This window comes from Canis lupus, chromosome 18 (assembly GCF_011100685.1).
Source record: "Canis lupus familiaris isolate Mischka breed German Shepherd chromosome 18, alternate assembly UU_Cfam_GSD_1.0, whole genome shotgun sequence".
Taxonomy (NCBI): domain Eukaryota; kingdom Metazoa; phylum Chordata; class Mammalia; order Carnivora; family Canidae; genus Canis; species Canis lupus.
The window spans coordinates 2,621,634-2,635,436 of NC_049239.1; positions in this window are offsets into that span (position 1 = coordinate 2,621,634).

A 13,803-nucleotide genomic window follows, 5' to 3' on the forward strand; every position below is an offset into this window, starting at 1 on the left:
CCAGGCACCCTGCGCCCAGCACAGAACGGGAGCCTCCCTCGGGAAGCCTCCCCTGAGCTTTCTGTAGGCACTTAAATGTTTGCATTTAAAAATAAAACGTTTAGGAGTGTCCATATGAATTTTGTTTACATTTATATAAATATACAAATAAATATGGGTGTATATACGTCATGTATCAGTGGGAGCATAAGCAGGTAAGGACATATGAGCTTCAGTATACAGCTTGCCTTTGTGCTTGTCCTCTGTGTGCTTCCCAAAATGTGATGTCAGTGAAGGCTGACCCCTTTGCCCCTTCTCTTGGTCGGCAACCCCTGCCCCCCTGCCCCCCACCCCACCCCTCCAGCCTCTGGAACAGGGCCTGGCAGGCAGGTGGAGTTGGCGCTCCATACACAGAGTGCCCTGAATGAATGAATCTGCTACTACTCCTTTGACCTCTTAAGTTTCTAGGTCAGAGGATCCTCCCCAGGACCAGGAGCCCCCCACCCCTTGCTCTGGCCACCACATGGCAAAGGGCAACCTGCAGAAGGGCCAGAGCCCAGAGGTGGACCAGGGAGCGAGGGCCTAGACAGGGCTAAGGACCCCAGCAGGAAATCCAGTTCCTAGATGGCTCATAGTCCAAGGGCCTGGCAAGGGCAGCAGGGGACACCGGGTGGGAGATGGCTTCTGAACCCGGAATCGGAGCTGTTGAAGTGTTCCTCAGCAAGACAGTTCATGCCTGAAGGAAATGAGGAGGAGGAGGAGGAGGAGGAGGCCGTGTCCTGCCTCGGGGCTGAGATTCAAGGCACTCTCCAGGGAGGAAGGCCTGGAAGGACCTCAGGCCTCAACCACTGATTCCTGGAGACCACCATGCATCTCAGATCCTACAACCCCACAGGCACCACTAGTCAGGGATAAGGTGGAAGAACAGGTCTGGGGGTACAGTGAGGCAGAGGACAGAGTCAGACTTGCCCCTGGTGCGGGGCTGAGCTCCCAAGATCCTCAGCAGAGTCCAAACAGGCAGGGCCTGGCAATGCTAGGGGCCAGCTGTGGCCCCCCTCCCCCCCCCCCCCAGCAGAGCCTAGGAGGAAGGTGGGGACGGATCTCTCCGTTGCACCACAAACCTCCCTTACTGGTGGGCATCCCGGTAGATCCACCAGGGGAGAGGTATTTTCAAAATTGTGCAGTTCAACAGATACTTTCAAGCCCCTGCCATAGGCCAGCCTTTGTGTGTGCTGTGGAGACCTTGCAGACAGAGCCCAGAGGAAACAAGACAGCCTGGGGCTTGGCTCTCCCAGACAGAGGCCGAGAAGTTGGGGTGGTGGGGCCAGTCCCCAAGACTGCCAGGGCTGTTGCAGAGTCCTTGAGGATGACACTCTCTCCTGGGTGGCCTTACCCCCGACCTTTTAGAGCAAATGGCACAATCGCCTAAGGCCCTGTAAGGCCATGACTTTCCTTACTGCTTCATCCTCGCACACTTTTAAGTTTCCTTGATCAAAACCCACGTCTTTTCAGATACCGACTACTATGTCAGGTGTTGGAAATACCCAGGAATATGTTGACAAATGTTTTTAAATGGCTCTTTAAAAAAAAAAAAAAAAAAAAAAGCCCTGATTTGTTGCATTGGCCAATTTTTGTGATATAAAGCAGCAGGTTTCCAGCCGCCATCAGGAGCACCACATTAGGGCCAGGCTGCCTGGCTCCAGCCCCCTGCCCTGTGACCTGCCTTTGCCTCCTCACAGGCTCTTGCCCCTTTCGTGCACAGAGTGTGGCTGAGCGTCTTCCCCATCCCAGGGCACCGGCTAGGGCTCTGGGCTGCCCCTTTGACAGCTCCTGACCCAAGGAGCGGGTTGCTGAGAACCAGAGTGAGGGCCCTTTGGGGACATTGTTCCCTTGCTGTGAGCGCCTGCCCTCGCTTGGCTGCTCCCTCCCCTTCCAAACCTCACCTGTCCTCTCTGCGGGCCCACCTGGGACACAGCCTGTCTGCGCTCCATGCCCCTTGTGCCAGTTCTATGGAACTGGCATCCTTAGGAGAACGGGGAAGAGACCCAGAGCTCACTGACCCCCCATTACACTCTCGAGGTGGCTTTGGGTGAGAGTTTAATATCTTTTTTTTAGAGTGGTGAGTGGTTTGAACAGAACTGATTTTATGTGAGATGGCCTGACAATGGGAACTCAGCGAAGCATTCATAACAACGTGGCTTTTTTTGGACTTAGGGTAATGTTTTCAAGCTGCTTCACTGTTACAGCCTGAGCCAGGATTAGATTTAATTTATTACATTTAATTAATTAATTAATTAATTAATTAATTTATTTGAAAGGGAGAGAGAGAGAAATGAGCATGAGGAGGGGGGAGAGAAAGAAGGAGAAGCAGATCCCCACGGAGCAGGGAGCCTGATTTGGGGCTCCATCCCAGCACCCCGAGATCATGACCTGCACCGAAGGCAGAGGCTTAACTGACTGAGCCACCCACGTGTCCCATAGTTCATCCCTTTTTATGGCCAAACCATATCCCATGGATGGGCCACAATTTGTTTACACGGTCCTCCACTGATGAACATTTCAGTGTTTCTACTTTTTGTCTCTTATGAATAAAACCACCATGAACATTCATACCTAAGCTTTTGCGTGGGTGTATGTTTTCATTTCCCTTTTGCGTTCATCTAGAAGTGGAATTGCTAGGTCAGAGGCTGATTTCATGTTTTACCCCTGGAGAAAGGGCCACACTGTCTCTCCAAAGTGGTTGTATCATTTTCCACCACCAGCAATGTCTCTCCGCATCCTTCTGTCTTTGATCACCGCCACCTTGATTGGTGTGAAGTGGTGTCCCAGTGTGGTTTGGGTTTGCATTTCCCGATGACTGATGAGGCCAAAGAACCTATCGTGTGCTTCATGACTTGTTGGGTAGCTTCTTTGGAGAAATGTGATTCAGCTCTTTTGCCCATTTGGGGAATTAGGTAGCTGGTCTTTATGTTTTTGAGTCGAGAGTTCTTTCTGTGTTCTGTGCCCGGGTCCATGATCATATATGTGATTTGCAAATATTTTCTCCCATAATGCCACTCTTTCACACTCTTAATGGCCTGTTGTGAAGCACAAAATTTCTTACCTTTGATGAAGTTCAATTACTCTATTTTTTTTATGTTGCTTGTACTTTCGTGTCATATCTAAGAAGCCATTGTTTCATCAAAGGTGTATTACATATTGCAGAGAATTAATCCTTTTTTATGATTATTACAGTATTTTTTTTCCCAAAGTAGCAATTCATGGGTAAGGTCAAGCACAGAAAAATTTGGCAACACGTGGTAGTTTGTCCTCAGACTTGAGGTCTCTTGCCATGCACCTTGCTCTTTGATTAGGATCTCTTAAAAATAATTGGTTGTAGCCTAACCTCTTGCTGTTTGTCTGGGCTAATTCCATTTGAATAGCCATCAGACATTAATCCAAAGGACACACCCCACAGAGTGGTGCCAGGTGTTGGCAATCTTGGAGGACATGCAGGGGAGGGGCTCTGATTCCCGGGAATCCTGAAACTATTGTCAGGGGTCAGGCAGGGGAGTGTTGGGACCCTATTGCCTCCAATCCTAGAGTCCTCTGGCAGAGAAGGAACAGGAAGAGGAACCAAGAGAGAGAATAGGGCCAGGCCAGACCCAGGTATGAGGTGGTAGGTTCTGGGCTGTTCCTGGATGGGTCCTCTGGGAGAGGTCTGTACATGCTAGGTCTCAAAATCACAAATGCAGGGCTAAATGAGCCTCCACCCCACCCCTGGCTCATTTCTTTGGATCATCCTCCAACATACTAAGAAAATATCCATCTCTTTTTCTTTCTGTCTCTTTAATAATAATTATAATAACCAACTTTGTTCATTTGATGGACAATATGTGTTGGCTAAATCAGTAACCATATTAATAGTTGACATTTAAGGGCAAATACTAGATGCCAGGCACTGCATTGAACGCCTAACAACCCTAATCATTTGACGTTTAAAGCAACCGAAAGAGAGGTGCTATTGTCCCCATTTTAGCAATGGAAAAACTAAGAGTTGGGGAGATTACCTAAATAGCCCAAGATTACACAGAGCAAGGATTTGTGCCCAGACATTACCCTGGACCTTATATTAGTGGCCATTATGCAAACACAATTGCTTTCATCTGTGCCCAGCACCCGTTTCTCCCATGAACCATTCAACACAGAAGCAGTTCCGGCACTTAGGGTTTGTCAGCAAATGTGTGCTGAACTCACTGCCAAGCAGCGAATGGAGAGAATGTGTAGGTCTGGCTATCCTGCCACACTGTCGTGAAGCTTTTATTTTAGCCACCAGCTGTCACAATTTTTCTCCTGCTGAGATCACACTAAGAGCTGTGCTTTCCCATCACGTGCTATCAAGAGGAAGCATCTCTTCGCCTTTCTGCTGGGATGTTGAGCCTGTGAACTTATGTAATGTTGCACCTACACCGTCAACCCACACAAGGATTATGCAACTGGGTTTAGGATTCCTCGCAGTGTTTTCTGGAAATATGAGCCCTACAGAACTTGACTAGATAGGATTTTCTGACCTGGGCTGTTGTGTGTTCTGTCCTTATCAATGGACAACTGCCTTGGAGAACTTGCCTGGTTTGGGGGTCAGCTGAAGGTTCAGCACATAGGACTGTATCTTTCACGTTTGTTTGGTTTCATTCAATGCTACTGTTATCCCAAAAACCCAAACTGGAATCAGCAGCAATGCACATGACCTTCCGTACTGCCCTTTGTGCAAAAACTCTGTTCTCCAACATTTGAGAGTGGGGAGGAGATCCAGCCAGTGGAATATAATGACATTTCCAAATTTCTGATTTATAGTTTTGAGTATCGGTGGCTAGTTGTGCCAACCCATGGCCCCCCCTCCTGATACGATAGTCTCGCCTTTTTAGTGAGTTTATGGGCCATATTTCCCAAGGAGAAGAAAAAGGAAGGAATGGGTTCTGTGTTCCCAAACTTTTAATATTTAAGAGGGGAATCAGAGATACCTATTCTGTGTTTACCTTTGGCATCAGTCCAGTCCTGGCATGTGGGGTGGACCGAAGGGTAACCTGCCCGGGGTCTCATCTCAGGGGGAGCCGAGAAGCCTCCTAGAAGGAGCTCATCATAAATGTGGAGGACCGAGGGTTTTGTTGTCACCAGGGCTGGGGCTGCTGAGCTTCACGTAGTGTCCAGACTGTGACTGGGTCTACACCTCTGTGGACTCTTCTGGTTCTGGCAGGTCCAAGAGGCAGTAGCTCCTGGGCCACAGCACTTTGTGGACAGCAAAAGAAGGAACTAGCATCAGGGGGCAATTGATGGTAGATGAGAGAGTTAGAAGTTAGCTATGGTAACAGCAGTGATGGGGGCAGAGAGACACAAGAGGGGCTTGGGGGTGCCACTGGGTGTGTAGGAGCACTAATCCCTGCAGTCTAAGAACGCCCTGGGGAGAGTCCCAGAGCTCTCAACAGCCTGGAGTTTCTGAAGGGTAAAGGAATAGAGGCCAGAACAGTCCATTTGTTAGTGTCTTTGGGGCATTATTTATTTTGTTATTTTCCCCGCTTTACTGACGTAGGATTGACGAATAACATCATATGTTTAAGGCGCACAGCGTAATGACCCGGTCGGTATATGTTTACGCAGCGAAATGATCACCACAATGATGTTACTTAACACACCGGTCACCTCACGTAGTTAGAACTGTTTTGCTTTGCGCTAAGAGCTTTTGAGATCTACTCTCAGAGGTTTTTTTTACTTTTTGAGAGACAGAGAGAACGAGGGTTCAAGTTGGAGCGAGGAGGGGCAGAGGGAGAGAGGGAATCTCAAGCAGACTCCATGCCCAGTGTGGAGCCAGTGCTGGGACTGGGTCTCAGGACTTTGGAGATCATGAGCTGAGCCCACATCAAGAGTCAGATGTTCAACCGACTGAGCCATCCAGGCACCCCGCAGGGATTTTCAAACATGCAGGCACCATGTTAACTACAGGCGCCACGTTGTGCAGGACAGTCCCAGGACGCACTCATCTTACAGCTGGACGTTTGTACCCTTGTGACCACCTTTGCCCATTTTGCCCCCACCCCCCCCCCCCCCCCCCCCGCCATGCCACCCAGCATCTGACAACCACAAGTCTACTCTGTGTATCTACGAGCTTGGTTATTTTTAGATCCCAGGTGTAATTGAGAGCACACACGCATTTACGTTCGTTGGACTTGTTTCACTCAGCGTAATGCCCTGCAGCTCCCTCCATCCTGTCACACATGGCAAGATTGCCTTCTTTTTTATGGCTGAATAATACTGCATTGCAAACCTATATGTCTCTCTGTATATCATATTTCCTTTACCCATTCATCCATTAATTGACACTTAGGTGTTTCCACGTCTTGGCTCTTATAAATAATGCCGCAACGAACAGAGGGCAGTAGCCTTTCCAAGAGGCTAATTTAATTTCCTTTAGATATAATGCAGAAGTGGAATTGCTGGATTATATGGTGGTTCTATTTTTAACTTTTTGAGGACCCCTCCATACTGTTTTCCACAGTGGCTGCACCAGTCTGCCTTCCGTCCAGCAGTGCAGGAGGGTCCTTTTCCTTCACATTCTCACCAACACACTTTATCTCTTATCTCCTTGATACCACCCATTCTGACAGGTGTGGCCTCATATCTCATTGTGGTTTTGATTTGCATTGTCTGGATGATAAGTGATGCTGAGCAATGTGTGTGTATGTTTTTTTTTTGGGGGGTACCTGTGGGCTTTTTAAATATAATCTTTGAAAACATGTAAAGGAAAAAATAAAAAAAAAGAAAACATGTAAAGATTCTTTATCCATTTATAAATTACATTATTTGTTTTTTTTTTTAATGTGTTTGTTTGCAGTTGAGTTATATGAGTTTCTTATGTGTTTTGGGTATTAGCCCCTTATCAATCAGATATGTGGTTGGCAAATATCTCCTCCTGCTCTGCAGGCCACCTTTTCATTTTGTTGATGGTTTCTTTTGCTTTTCAGAAGCTTTTTCATTTGAAGTAGTCCCACTTTGTTTATTTTTGCTTTTGTTGCTGTGCTTTTGGTGTCATAGTCAAGCCCGATGTCAAGGAGCTTTTCCCTGTGTTTGATTCTAAGAGTGCTATGGTCCAGGTCTCACGTTCAAGTTTTTAATTCTTTTCAAGTTAGTTTTTGTGAATAGTGTAAGATAGTGGTCCAGTTTTGTTCTTTCATATGTAAATATCCAGTTTTCCCTTCCTAATTTTTTAAGGATTTTTCATTTATTTTTATTTATTCATGAGAGATACACAGAGAGAGGCAGAGACACAGGCAAAGGGAGAAGCAGGCTCCTCGCGGGGAGCCCAATGTGGGACTCCATCCCGGGACCCTGCGGTCACGACCTGAGCCAAAGGTAGACGCTCAATCGCTGAGCTACCCAGGTGCCCCTTCCCAGCACCATTTATTAGAGAAACTATCTTTTTTCCACTGGTCACTCTTGGCTCCCATGACAAAAATCAGTTCACTGTATATGCATGAGTTTACTTCTGAGCTCCTGATTCTGTTATGTTTCTGATATTGTATCAATACCATACTGTTTGGATTGCCATCACTTTGTGGTCTAGTTTGAAGTCAAGAAGCACGATACCTCCAGCTTTGTTCTTTCTCAAGCTGGCTTTGGCATCCAGGGGCTTTTGTGGTTTCACAAAAATTTTAGGATTTTGTTTTATTTCTGTAAAAAATGCTATTGGAATACTGATAAGTATCTGTAGATTACTTTGGGTAGTATAGACATTTTAATGACATTCCTTCTTCCATCCATGCACACAGGATATCTTTTTTTTTCTTTTTGTGGCTTCTTCAGTTTCTTGCATCAGTATCTTATAGCTTTTAGTATAGAGATCTTTCACCTCCTTCTTAAATTTATTCCTCAGTATTTTATTGTTTTTGATGCTATTATAAATGAGATTGTCTTCTTTGTTTCTTGTTAGGATGTTTTGTTGTTCATGTAATAGAAACACAACTTTTTTTGTAGATTGACTTTGTATCCTACCACCTTACTGAATTTGTTCATTAGTTCTAACAGTTTTATGGTGGAATCTTAAGAATTTTCTGTATGTAAGATCAAGCCACTGCAAACAAAGACAATTTTACTTTGTCCTTTCCAATTTGGATACCTTTTGTTTCTTTTTAAAATTTTTTAATTTAATTTTTATTTTTAAGTAATCTGTACACCCAAGATGGAGCTTGAACTCACAATCTCAGGATCAACATGGAGCTTGAACTCACAATCTCAGGATCAACATCTCACACTTTGCCAAGTTAGCCAGCTGGGTGCCCCATCGTGTTTTGTTTTTGGTTTTTGACTAATTTCTCTACCTAGAAATTCCAGTACTATGTTGAAAAGGAGTGGTGAGGGTGAGCACCCTTCTCTTGTTTCTGATCATAGAGGAAATGCTTTCATTTTTCACTATCGAGGGTGATAACTGCGGACTTGTCCTATACGGTCTTTATTACATTGTGGAATATTTTCTCTACTCACTTTGTTAAGAGTTTTTAATCAAGAACAGAAGTTGGATTTTGTCAAGTGTTTTTTCTGCACCTATTGAGAAGGTCATTGATTTTTGTCCTCCATTCTTTCACGTGAGGTATCACACTTACTGTTTTGCCGATGGTGAACTATCTTGCATCCCAGAAGTAAATCCCCACCTGATCATGGTGTGTGATCCTTTTAATGTGCTATTGAATTTAGTTTGCTAGTATTCAGTTGAGAATTTTTGCATGTATATTCATCAGGGATATGGGCCTGCAGTTTTCTTCTCCTGTGGTAACCTTACCTGGCTTTGGTATCAAGGTAGTGTTGGCTTCATGACCCTGGGCTGAAGGCAGGCGCTAAACCACTGAGCCACCCAGGGATCCCCCATACATATTTTTTTTTATTGGAATTCTATTTGCCAACATATAGTATAACACCCAGTGCGCATCCCGTCAAGTGCCCCCTTTGTAACTTTACTTAAGTCCTCTTTCTTTTTTTGGTGAGTCTAGCTAAAGTTTTATCAGTTTTGTTTGTTGTTACAAAAGACCAATTCTTGGTTTTATTGATCTTTTCTATTGTTTTCCTTTTTTTTTTTTTTGTTACTTTTACTCTAATCTGTATTATTTCCCTTTCTTCCACTAACTTTGGCTTAGTTTGCTCTTTTTTTTTTTTTTCTTCTTCTAGTTCCTTGTGGTATAAAGTCAATTTGTCTGGAATCTCTCATTTTTCTCAATGTGTGTGTTTATCACAATTAGCTGCATTTTAGCAATTCTTTTGCTTCGTACTATAAGTTTTGATATTTTTCTCAAGATCCTTTTTGTATTTTCACTTTTGCTTTAGTCTTTGCCCCATTCGTGCTCCAGGAGTGTGCTGTTTAATTTCCATGTATTTGTGAATTTTCTAGCTTTCTTCCTGTTATAGATTTATACTTCCATTCCATCGGGATTGGAGAAGATATTTGATATAAATTCTATCTCCTTGAATTTGTTGAGACTTGTTTTGTGCCTAATGTATGGGTCTGTTTTGGAGAATGCTGCATGTGTACTTGAGAAGAATGTGTGTTCTGATGCCTTTGCACAGTACGTTTTGTGTATGCCTCTTCTGTCCATTTGTTTATTTCTTTATTGACTCTTTCTGGATGAGCTATATCCATTGCTGAGAGTGGGGTGTTAGAGTTCCCAAATGTATTGTATCACTGTTTATTTCTCTTTTTAGTTTTGTCACTATTTGCTCTAAATGTTTAGGGGCTCTGATGTTGGGTGTCAGTTGAGCATTGCTTTTTTTTTTTTAATTGGACTATGGTAGACACACAATGTTACACTAGTTTCAGGTGTAGGACATAGTGATTCAACAAGTTTTTACATGAGGCTATGTTTACCACAAGTGTAGCTACCATCCATCACCATATATCGCTGTGATAATATCATCGACTATACATTCCTTATGCTGTGCCTTTTATTCCTGTGGCTTATTCATGACATACCTGGAAGCCTGCATCTCCCACTCCCCTTCACCCATTTTGCCCATCTCCTATCTTCCTCCTCCAGCAGTAATCAGTTTGCTCTGTGTATTTACAGCTCTGATTCTGCTGTGTTTTTTTTTTAGATTCCATATATGAGTGAAATCATATTGTATTTCTCTTCCTCAGTCTGATTTATTTCACTTAGCATAATAACCATAGGTCCACCCATGTTGTTGCAAATGGCAAGATCTTGTCCTTTTTATAGCTGTGTAATATTTCATTATATGTTTATGTATGTATACAGATAATTTGTGCACATATATATATATATCTCACATGTGCCTAGTTGTGCATTATTTTTGTTTTCAGGCTCTTGCAGCCTAGGAAACCTCAAGTATATAACAAATATATTCTTTAGGAGTGTTTTCTGAGAAAAGAGTCATAATGACAGACATGTTGGTGTAGGCTTCTGGCTTTCTCTAGAATGATATTTCAGAAGGGAAGCTTCTGCTTCCATGCATGTCTTTATGATAGGGATTCACTACTTAACTGACAACTTTTCACACTCAAACAACAGAAATGCATGCAACTTTCCTCACCCCGAGAGCTGCTGCATATTGCCTGCTGAGTCAGAAAGGCCATGCTGAATTGAGATGCCACTGCCCAGAGGAACAGGGCATCCTCACCAGCCAAGAATTGGTGCACCTCTCTCCCATGTGCAGCGTAGTATCACTTTCTCCCTCGCCACAAACTCATGCAGTTTTTTTAAAATGAAAAAGTGGAATGGAATATCAGAGCCTTGAATGCTACAGGACTATTATGTTCCATTTTGCAATCGCATTTTTTTTCTTTCCTTTCACTGACTGAATGAAAAACCAGGCAAGGGGATAATACTCAGGCACAACAGGTGTCAACACAGACAGGCAGGCCAGAGTTGTGCAGAATTATCTCCTTCCCACACTCCCAGGTTAAAAATTTGCCTGTGTTAACAAATGTCTCAAATGCAGGTAATCTCTGGGATGTTTACTCCTCTGTACATATCACTTTTATTTTTCCACTTAATCACCTGATTATCACATGCAACCTTGGCAGTAAGTCAACTGTCTCCATCTTCAGGCTCCCATTCCTGGTGGCTTATCCAAGAATCCCATGGAGTGAATGGGGTAAACAGGTCAGGTCTCCCTCCGTGGAGCTAGAGCCCATCCATCAATGGCATGACAGTCTGCTGCCAACTTGTGTAGAAGTGGGAGTGCTCCAGGGCCCATGGGCACCAGGCCCTCTGAGCCAGGATGATTCCAGCTGGGCTGCAAGTTTTCCCTGAAGGACCTCTCCAGGTGTTTGCACTTTCTAGTAACCTTCCGGGCATCTGCCCAGCACACACCAGACCCTGGAGCCCTGAGGGACAGGATGGATTCCTGGAGTCTAGAGCAGAAGGGTCCCATCTCTAGCTCTGCTCCATCCAGGGCAAGGCAATGGATTGAAGTCACACAAAGAACAGCCATTTTCACAAGGCCATCCCACTGGGGCCAAAGGGACCTGGCTTGTCCTGCATTTTCACAACTAGTGAAAGAACCAAGTGATTCTGGGAAAAATGAGGAGGATGTGATTCTGGGTGGCGTGGCCTCTGCCTGGCCTTGTTGTGGCCACCTCCTCTCTGAAGAGGAAGAAACAGCAAACCTGCTCACAGTAGGCCGCAGAGTGGAGCAGCATGAGCTACCGCCCTAACCCTAGTACGAGGTGGATGCAAACCTCAGCCATTGTCATCTAGTGATGGAGCTGGGCAGGCTGGGGGACTTCCAGCTGAAGAGCCGCCTGGAAGTGCTGATGAGACCCCAGAGACTGTAAATCAGCAGATGCTTGAAAAGAAGAAGAAATCATGGCTTCTCTTCTTGTCAATGGAGTGTTGAGTCTTGAGGGTTACTTGGGTTACTTGCAGGGAATTTGTGTGTGTGTGTGTGTGTGTGTACATGATATGTGTGTGCATTTGTGCATACGTGTATACATGTGTCTGTGGATATGTATTTGTGTGCATGTACAGATGTGTGTGCATGTGTGTGGATGCATTTGTATGTGTGTGCATGTACACATGTGTGCCTGTGTGTATGTGTGTGTGAGTGTGGGTATTGCACAAGAGGGTATGCAGCTGAGCTGAGAAAACAGTGAGGCATGATTCCCCCTTTCCAAAATATAACCTCCCTAGAAGTTTTTAAATGAATGAAGGAAAAGCCCCCAGACAATATCCTGAGCTCTAGAACTGGGAGGAATGAAGGTACATTTCCCAGGTAGAGGGATGGGCTCTCTGTGTCGGGTGGCAAGGGGCTACAGACAACGCAGAGTGTCCGTGGGGCCCTGGCTACGGCGACCGTAAGATTGCTGGTCTCAGAACCACTAGCACAGCACGCACATAAAACTGGCATGAGCAAACGTTTGTTGTCTCAGACGACGTGGTGGGGAGCACTGGCATACTTGGTTGTGGTCATTCCATGTGGAAAAGAGATCAGATAAATGGAAAAAGCCTAAACTCCCAAGTGATGAGGGGTGGATTCCAGACACTTCAGGAGGTGACCTCAGATTGTTTCTTGATCCTGTGAGTTGCAAGCGTAGAGTAGTCAGCCCTCGATTTTGGACTTCAATCTTTATTCCCTCTTCATTGTTTTGGTCACTTGGCAGCTCTCGCTGATGACAATAAACTGAGGAATGATGTTTTTAGGGCCAAGGAAAACTGCCACGGGCCATCTGAGCCTCCTAGTTTAGCCTGACAGACGTGCCTGATGCCTGCGAGGACGTCAGTACAATGCGCCTTCCTCTTCCTTCAGTGCAGCCAGAAACTGAGCCACCAGTTTAGTGACGCCCCAGCCGATGCTTCAAAGACTCATAATTTCTCACCTGGACCACAGTGCCAGCCTCTGATGGCTTCATCTAGCTCCTGTAAGGCTCACACTGCCTTAGAACCATCTGACTGGACAGGAGTCCCACCCCAAGCTACCAATCGACATCACTGTCCTGGATGATTCTTCACTGGCTCCCATTGCCTGAAAAAAGTCAAATCTAAGCACTGTTCATAATACTCAAGGCCCTTCATAAATCTGGCCTCTACTTTACCCTCAGGATTTTCAGCAGGATTGGATATGCCTAGGCCAGTCACTTGGAGTTGGGAGTATTTAGATCCACTAGAAACCTGGCAGGAAATCCAATCCAATCCAATCCAATATTGATTGATTGATTGAGATTGATTGATTGATTTAAGAGATTGAGAGAGAAAAAAAAAGAGAAAAAAAAAATAAGAGATTGAGAGAGACAGAGAAAAAGACAATATGCACATGCAATCGGGGGAGGGGCAGAGGGGGAGGGAGACTCTCATGCAGACTGTGTGCTGAGTGCAGAGCCCTACACAGGACTGGATCTCACAACCCTGAGGTCACAATCACGATCCAAGTGGAAACCAAAAGTTGGGTGCTCAACCAACTGAGCCATCCAGGCACCCCTCCTACCCAATGTTTAGACGTTGAAATTATTTAGACAATTGAAAACACTGTGCAAACTGTGCCAAACAGATCTACAGGGCAAATACTGCATAGACGGACTGGCAGTTTTGAACTCAGGAGAGGAGTGTGCTAAAGTTGAGAACTTCCTCATTGCCTTTCCTCCACTTACCTTGGAGTTTATGATCTTTTTTTTTTTTTTAAGATTTTATTTATTTATTCATGAGAAACAGAGAGAGAGGCAGAGACACAGGCAGGGGAGAAGCAGGCTCCCTGCAGGGAGCCCGAAGCAGGACTCAGATCCCGGGACTCCAGGATCACGCCCTGGGCCAAAGGCAGGTGCTAAACTGCTGAGCCCCCCAGGTGTCCCGAGTT